This window comes from Benincasa hispida, chromosome 4 (assembly GCF_009727055.1).
Source record: "Benincasa hispida cultivar B227 chromosome 4, ASM972705v1, whole genome shotgun sequence".
Taxonomy (NCBI): domain Eukaryota; kingdom Viridiplantae; phylum Streptophyta; class Magnoliopsida; order Cucurbitales; family Cucurbitaceae; genus Benincasa; species Benincasa hispida.
In genome coordinates this window covers 16,317,904-16,327,716 of record NC_052352.1, presented here as the reverse complement: position 1 = coordinate 16,327,716, position 9,813 = coordinate 16,317,904, and positions in this window count along the sequence as shown.

Sequence of the window (9,813 nt, the reverse complement as noted above, 5' to 3'; positions counted from 1 at the left end):
TAAAAAGTTAGATATTGATCTCAATGTATCTAAATTTCGTAGAAATTTACCTATCGGATGAGACAAATTTTCTCTTTTTATATTGGGGATTTTGAAAAAACGTAGTGAAAATAAAAATTCCGTTCTTATAAATGCATTTAATATTAGTAAAGAGTCTATCGAGAAAGTTTCCTATACTACGATAGTATAGATAATTTTTCATACAATCTTCATCTATTGTGTGTCACGTCAAAGCACTTTTAAAATTAGGGTTGGATTCACGGACTAATATGGTGCTTATAAATATTTATGAAGACAAATTAAATTAGAGTAGAAACTAATTATAAAAAAGTAGGTTAAATAGAGAGAGATGAGAGAATTGAAAGGCAAAGAAGGAAGGGGAAGGGAAAATTAAAAGAAGATGGAGAAAAAACTATTATGGGATTGCAAATTGCAAGAGGAGAAAATGGTGTCAGAGAGAGTATTTGTTGCATGCAAATTGTAATAGAATGATCTGGTACACTTTGCATAAAACTAACTAATCTTACTAAATGAATATTTATTATATTTATGAACCCTTGTCTCTCCTTTCCTTCCTGTCAAATCATCTCTTTCATTCCATTTAATGCACTCCCTTTTTTCTTTTCTTTGCTTAAATTCCCTAAATTTCCACTTTCCCTTCTCATCCATTATTCCACATAATTCTTAATCAAATTTATTATGCACATCCTATACTATTATTTCTTGATTAATTATAATAAAACAGACATGTTATGTTTGAATTTTAAGGTTGAATTTTGTATTAGAAACTCCTACGGAATGAATTATATTTTTGGGTATATCTTTTTTGTAGAGTAGCAAGCCATATAGTTGGCCCAATTCATTGTAAATTTAATTACAATTCCCACCTTTCTCACAGTTGCAAATTATTGTCTCTTTAATTCAATAATGCACTCGTTTCTTCATCCAAACAAAGGAAACAATTATTGGAATTATAGAGGTTGGCGGTATTAATATCTCATTAGACATAAATGGGTAATAAAGTATTTTCGTAGATTTATATATATATATATATATATATATATATATATATATGGGTGAGATTGCCTATTAATACTTACCACTTTTTAGATGTGATAAATGACCATTAATGAAAAATCAATAGGTACGCGAAAGTAATTAGTGAAGCTATGAGCTTTAATCTAATTTGGCCACCTTCGTAATGGAATATTAGTACGTATAAGTATTAATTGTTCCTGTACTCAAAAGTAAAAAAGGTATTCATTATTTCTAGATACAATAACGCAATTTAAGTTTTTAAAATTATGAATACTTCCTTTAGTATTTAAAGGGTTAAAGTATTATTCTCATCCCTATAATTAGAGACAATTTGTTCTATTTTAATCTTTCTAATTTTTAGATACTCATATATAATTTCTAGACTTTCAACAAATCTCTCAAATTTCATTTATATTCTTATTCCATGATTATCTTTTCTTTTAAAAAAATAAATAAATAAAAATCTGTCTTCTCTATAAACTTTGAAAATATGTTTTTATACAGTGCATTTTTCGATAAAATTAACTTTCAAATTAATTTTAAAATTTATTAGAATTATAAGGACTATATTTGAATTTTCGACATTTAACATACCAAACTACCAGAACTAAAATTTATATTTTACACCTCTGAAAACAATATGTGTGATAATTATGGTAATTATGTTTTGTAATTGACTTGAGTTTTATAATAATTATCTTTATTAAAAATAAATTATGATCGATAATAAAAGAACTGGTTAATCTTTTTATATCCACGATGAATATATTTATGTTTAATATTTAACTTTCGATATATTTAAAAATATATGACTTATATTTGAAATTAATTTAATATGTGTAGATCTAAAACCTCACTTGTGGGTGGTAATATTCAATCATCCTGAAAGAATACATTTTATATTAAACTGAACTTGTAGTAGATAATATTTAAATATTATGTTTGAAGCTTATTTTTGTTGTAGTAGATATTAAAGATTTTATACATACATTAATCTTACATACGATATTTGGTTTATATTTGTTTATTTCATGATTTGTATATAGAGTTGCACCACAAGTGTTTGCTATCAAGGATAATGTTTATTAAAAATGTACGCAAAGATTAATAATTCTTTTTAAAATATTATTAAAATTTGTAACAAAACGTAAAACATCGCAAGATTATTGTATTAAAAACATAAATGTTGCATAATGCAATGAATAAATAAAATGTGGCAATTTGTGACATCTTGATAAATATCGCATCTTGCGATATTTTGACGAAACATTGTGTATTGTGACTTTTTATTGTTTGTCACAACAAGAATATGATGTTTTATAAATTCATCGCATCTTGGTACGTTTTCTTTAAAGATCATTGTAAAAGCTTTTTTTTTAACTAAGTTTTAGAGACGAATAATTGTTACGAATTTTTTTTGTTGCTAATATTTGCCATGAAAAAAAATAGATTTGGTAACGAATTCTTTTCATCACTAAAGACTAGATGTCTTGTAATGACAATAGATCACAAAATATCTTTCTTAAAAACTAACAAGAGTAATACAACTCACCTCATGAATAAAATAACAAACAATAGTTAAACAAAATAACCGAAATTACAAATATCCTTAATAAATGAATTAAAATAACTATATTTATTTATTTATTTATTTATTATTATTATTATTAATTTTTTTTTTTTTTGAGCTTGGCTTTTTGAGTAGGTAATTAAGGCATCTCCATTTTAATTGTATGCATGATGAAAATGGGTGTTTCATTATAATATTATTCTCGACATTTCCTTTATTCACATTGTATTAAATAAATTTGAGATAATCTCTGTATTACAGAAAGTATAGTTAAATTTTGTCTTTAAATGTTATAATATATTTGGTAACTTCATCAAATTAGTAAATAATCCATGAATATTTTCTACCGGATGTAAAGTAACTCTTTCACTCTCAAGTCACCCACTCACTTTTCTACACTAGATCTCTAGCTTTTCTTGGCTCACATATGGGGTCACAGCTCCTATTCATAGGCATGAGATCCTTGGAGTCCAAGTAGAAGAATTTTTCTAGGGTATTCTTGGATACTACAAACATTCTAGATATTTAAATTATCCTTATCTAAAAGAATTCTAGAATCCTTGAATTTAAGAAAAATCTAGGATATTTCTAGATCTTTTATTTTATGTCATACATTAGATACTTCAAGAATCTTCTAGATTAGTTAGTGTTGCTATATATATTAACACTTCCCCTCAACACTAACTGTTTTGGTCATTCAATCATCCTGAGTTGCTCAAATTGCAAGTTCAACCAACCCATTTTCAAAATATCAAGTGGATGGATAAAAATCTTTCGAAAGTCTTTCATTTGCCTATCATTATATACATTACCATCCATATTATCACAACTTTGCATGTTTATTTGTTGGTAGCCCTTTTGTAAATATATCTGCAATTTGATCTTCTGTCTTTATTGGATTCATCTCAATTTCCTCTTGAAGTACCTTTTCTCCAATGAAGTGGGAATGTACCTCCACATGTTTGGTTCTTGCATGGAAATTATGGAATACTGGATTTTTAGCTAAGTGAACTGCAGATTGGTTGTCGTCGTATAAAGTCACTACATGATTAACTTCTTGGTAAGAATCCTTCATTAGTTGCTTTATCCACATATTCTCTTGTATTGTCATGACTGTTGCTTTATACTCTACTTCTGTGGTAGATAATGCAACTATTGGTTGTCTCTTGCTATACCAAGAAACTACTCCATTACCAAGTTCGAACACGTAACCAGTAGTTGATCGTCATGTATCGTGATCTCCAACATAATCAACATCGTAGAAGTCTTCTAACTTGCAATCCTCCCCTTCTTGTATAAAAGGCCATATTCACTTGTTCCTTTTAGATATCTTAAAATTCTTTCAACTGCTTTAAGATGAGGCTTCTTCAAATTCTGCATGTAACGACTCACAACTCCAACGGAATATGAGATATTAGGTCTTGTTCAGGTAAGGTAGATTAAACTACCTACCAACTAATGATACATTGTTGAGTCTACAAGATTTTTGCATTCATGCATGCATAATTTTTTATTAACATCCATCGGTGTGGATATAGACTTGCAGTCGCTCATGCATACTTTTGCAGAAGATCCTTTGCATACTTCTATTGTCCAAGTAGCAATCCTTTCTCTGAGCACTCTATCTTTAATCCAAGGAAATGCTTTAGTCCTTCAAGCTCTTTCATTTCGAATTTAACTAGTAGATTCTGCTTTATTTGTTAAAATTCTTCTATGTGATCTCCTGTTATGATTAGATAATCCACATAGACTAATATATGATTGTGATCTTTGAGTTTTGAGCTTTGACAAATAAGCTAGAATCTGCTGGAGCTACTGCAAAGCCACTTTCAACTAGAAATTCTACAATTTTTTCGTACCATGCTTTTGGTGCTTACTTTAAATCATTTACAGTCTTTCTCATATTGCAGACGTAGTCGTGATGAGCTTCATCCTCAAATCCTTTTGGATGATCCATATATATTTCTTGATCTAGCTCTCCATTTAAGAAAGCATTCTTCACATCTATCTGCCATAGATTTCATCTCTTACTAGTAGCAAGTGCTAATAAGACTCAAACATTGGTTAACTTTGCTACAGGACTGAACGTCTCGTCATAGTCCAAGCCATATTGTTGAGAAAACCTTTGAGCCACTAGTCAAGCTTTGTATCTCTCTACCATCTAATCTGCTCAAGTTTTAATTTTGTAAACCCATTTAAAAGATATGGGTTTAACATCTTCAGGCTTTGGCACCAAGTCTCACGCTCAACTCTTTCTTAATGCGTCAACTTCTTCTTCCATGGCTTTTCTCCATCAGATATTCTTTGACGCTTCTTTGTATGTTGCTGGCTCCTCATATGTTGCTAATGTTGCATTCACGTGCCTGGAATTAGGTTTTCTTAGTCTTCTTAATCTCTGTAATTGTGGCTCTTGATTATGTACTTCATTTTGCCAAGGACTTTGTGTCCTCAACTGGTCTTCTTTGTCTTCATCGTTTTCTTCTTCTCTCTGTATCTTGTTGTACTTGACTTATTTCTTCTTCTAGTTCTTCTTTGAAAGTCTTCTCATCTTTAGGTGCCTTTTCTAATTTGAGTGCACACCATGATGATTCTTCATCAAATATCACATTCCTTAATGTATAGCATTTTCCACTTATAGGATCAACACACCTCCGCCCTTTTCTTCGGTTTTCATATCCAATAAAGATGCATCTGATTGCTTTCTTGGCAAACTTCTTTCTCAGAAAATCTGCTACAAACATATAACACACACAATCAAAGACTCGAAAGTGTCCAACTGTTGGCCTGATATTCAACAATCTTTCATAAGGCGACTTGAAGACAAGCCTTTATTGGGGAAGTCTGTTAATCACATGGGTTGCTGTTCTCATGGATTCAGCCTAAAATCTTCCTGGCACGTTATTTGCATGTAACATGTTGCGACATACTTATGCAAGATGCCTATTTTTCCTTCTGTCATTCTATTTTTTTTGTGGAGTATTTGGACACGTCAATTGATGATATATCTTATACTTTCACAAGTATTGAGAGACTTCATTAGACATATATTCTCCCTCGTTATCTGTACGTAGGCATTGAATTCTCTTTCCTAATTCACCTTCAACTTGTTCTTTGAATACTTTAAACTTTATAATTGTTTTAGACTTCTTTTTCATAAAGAAAACCCAGGCATACCTTGAGAAGTGATCAATAAAGATCACCATCTAGCGTCTACCATTGATTGAAGATTGCTTGACAAGACCAAATACGTTAGAATGCACTAGCTCCAAAGGTTTCTTGGCTCTGAATTTGGACTCTTTAAATGACAGTTAATGTGCCTTTCCATATTGGCAACTAGCACAGACCATGTCTTTTTCAATATCAAGTTGAGGCAAATCTTTACGCATAGACTTGTTTATCAATGTCTTCAATTTGATATAGCTAACATGACCAAGTCTTGCATGTCATAAATTTGTTGTTTTATTCTTTCGTATTTTATTCATGTAGGCGGTCTCTGCTGACATGACGTAGATGGAGTCCATTCTTCGCCCTATGTACCACTGACTTTGAGATTATGGTACACCTTGACATCGTCAGGTCCAAACATAACGAAGATGCCTGTTGATGTCAATTGAGATACTGGCACCAAATTCTTCTTCATTCCAGACACATAAAATACGTTCTCTAGTTCTACTTGAATGGAACTGGAGTGAGGCATTATCATAGTTTTGCCAACGTGGGTTATTAGCAACTTCGAGTTGTTTGTACTTACAACAACTCAACTTTCTTTATACTCATATGTGTTTTGTAACTTCCTCTTATCTCCTGTCATGTTGTTAAAGTAACCTGAATTGACAATCCAATCATTTTCATAATTTCTCACTTCTGCATAGAGAGCCAACACTTCGTTCTCCACCACATTGGATGTGGACTGGGATTGGGATCTGTTGTTAAAAGCATGCCTCTATATCCTATTCTTCTTCACTGATGCTCTCAACCTTGGAGGTGACTGTGTTGTTTCAACGGCTTTTTTCTTTCGATGACAATCTATGGCATAGTGGTCTATCTTTCCACAGTTATAACATTCACGCTTTCTTCTATACTCATGATTTTGGTTAGTTTTTCTAGCTCCCCTTACTTGAGAGCATTTTAGAGATTCTTCAACTTTTTTTGATCTTACTTTCTTCATATTTTGATTGATCTTTTCTTTGGCCATTAAAGATCGCGTTTTCATTGTTGTTCTTTATTGTGACCTCCGACTTTTGCAAACATATTTTCTTGGTCAATTAGAGAAGGTTGGACTGCCCAACCTTGAATAGCAGCAATAAAGCTTCTATATTCAGGTTTAATTCCATGAATAATAATTCTTCTCATTCTTGATTATGAAATAACGGAATTAGGATCTAATGCAGAGATTCTACGACATAAAGTTTTTATCTTGGTGAAGTATTGGTTGATAGTCATCTCCCTTTGAGTAACTGATAGGAGCTCATTCTCAAGAAACTACAATCTCACATCATTTTTCTTCAAGAAAAGTGAGGCAAACGTGTCTCATGCTACCTTTGGTGTATCCGATGTATTGATGTGCTCTAACATTTCTTCATCAACTATATTTTTTATTGCAAACATGGTCTTACTTGTCTTGATATTTCATTTCTTCAAAGCAGCAACATCTTCAGGTGGACTAACTTTAATGCCTCCCACAACATCCCACAAGTCTTGGCCTTGGAGATACGACATCATGCATGTGGGCCATGTTTTGTAGTTCTGAGTGTTGAGCTTTTTGATTCCTCCAATAACTTGAAGGTCTCTCGCCATCTTGTAGTGATGAATGCACTCCACCAATAGCTGTGTCCCAGACAATAAGCTTCACAGTCCCAGACTGTACTCGACCTTCAGAAGCTCCATCACAACAAGCTATGCTAGTTTGACTCTGATACCATTGTTGAAGAAATTGGCACAAAAGGAAGAGAAACAATCTCTTTTGAAGAAAGAAACTTTTATTTAGAAATACACAAGGCGAACACTTAGAAATTACTCTTTCACTCTCAAGATACTCACTCAATTTTCTACACTAGCTCTCTAGCTTTTCTTGGCTCACATATGGGGTCACACCTCTTATTTATAGGCATGAGATCCTTGGAGCCCAAGTAAAAGGATTTTTCTAGGCTATTTTTGGATCCTACAAAAATTCTAGATATTTAGATTATCCTTATCCAAAGGAATCTTTGAATCTAAGAAAATCTAGGATATTTCTAAATCTTTTCTTTTGAGATATTTATTTTACATACTACAACATGCCTCTAGAAAATTACATTTTTACATCATATATAGATACTTCAAGAATCTTCTAGACTACTTAATATATATATATATATATATATATATATTTTAATAAGAACACATCGAGGGATCAAGAGCCACACCCAGATATCTCAATTAGGTTGACACACCATTGGCACTCTCATCATGGGATCTTGTTTACCTTATGTTATTTCTCTGTATATTCTTGAGAAGTAATTTTATTTTATAAGAGTTGTTGATCAATAATATTCAGTAGTACTTCTCTCACTTGCCCGAATAACTTTATATGATATCAGAGCAAGTGGTATAAGAGGTCTTATATTCAAACCTCTGCAATCTTATTTCTTCTCTAATAAATATTGATTTTCACTTATTGGGTTTTCTACATACTTCAAGCACATAAGTGAGTGAGAGTGTTAGATTATATAATATTAAATTTACCTTTTATCCATCAGCTTAAGCTTTTGGATCAATCGGTGATTTAATAATTTAGTAGAACATTTTTGGTGCACATATTTTTAAATTTATTTAACAATTTAGTCACTCTAGTAAAAATATGGTGGAGGTTTAATAAAATTTTTTATCTATGTAGATCGGTAAACTGATTAAAGATTGGATGCATTTATAAATAACTATGAAGATTAAGTTTTTAAAAAAATGAAATTCAACTAATTTTGACTAAAAAATTCTACATTTTAAAGTGTAGAATTTAAAGACTAAATTATTATGAATTTAAAAACATAAGTATTAAAATATTACTTAACTAAAGTTTGAAAGTTAAATGGTTACTATCACAAAAATTAAGGGACGCCCTAACGTGTTTTTAATTAATACTCTATTAAGGCTTAATTCCAACTAAGAAGGATTTAAAATTCTACCACCTTATTTGAACTCGTGACTCGGTATATACCGACTGACTTTTTCTGTCAAAAAAAAAAAAAAAATCATGGAAAATTTCCTGTAAAGCTAAAATGCAAGAGAGCCAATTTTCCGACATCGTATTGGATGAAATATAAGCACAATATGGGTAATTTTATGAATAGTTATCGATTTTTTTTTAAAAAAATAAATAATAATTAAAGATATATATAGATATCCACTTTTAATTATGTGTGGCATATAAAAAGGTGACATTTATTTGTCATTTCTTTTAGATACAAAATAATAGTTCAAATTAAATCTTTTTGTCTGAATTCAATGAGGAATTATTGAATGTCTGTGTGTGAATATTATACTACATGTTCTATACGCACTAGAGTCTAATTCCTTGCTTGTAATAAATTAATTAACATACCATAATCTATAATATATCAATTTTAATCCATATATGTATAAAAACAAACTAGAAAAACAATTTCGAAAGATTAACATTCGTTCTGATATATAAGACTTAAAAGATATATAAATAAATTAAGTGAAATGTATGCCCAAATACGAACTCATTGATCTTATTTCTTAAGCATGCAAATTGTTATTGCAATATATGATTGTTTGATTTTATTATAGGTAAAACTTAAACAATTCAGTGTAGATTCTGCATGGAGATCGAGATTTTTTCCTTATATATTGATATGTGTAATGTAGGTTTGATAGTTCGCTTTCTATCTTCATCAACATGTCATGTATAATGTCAAGCATAATTGTTATGTGGCGGGTAGATTATGACAAAACAATATTTCTTATCTGCCAATGTGTATTGTAGATTTGGTGACATGCTTTTTTATTCTTGTAGAGAATATTTCTTGTTAGACATATTTAAATAATGATATGTTTAATTAAAGTATGAATTATGTATGTGGATTAATAATTTATCACATTGGGTTATTTTATTAGATTAGACCCTATTATGTGATTTAATTAATTAAGGCTGTAGATTCCTAATTGAGTATGAACTTAATGGATAGAAGCTCATTCCTAGTTAA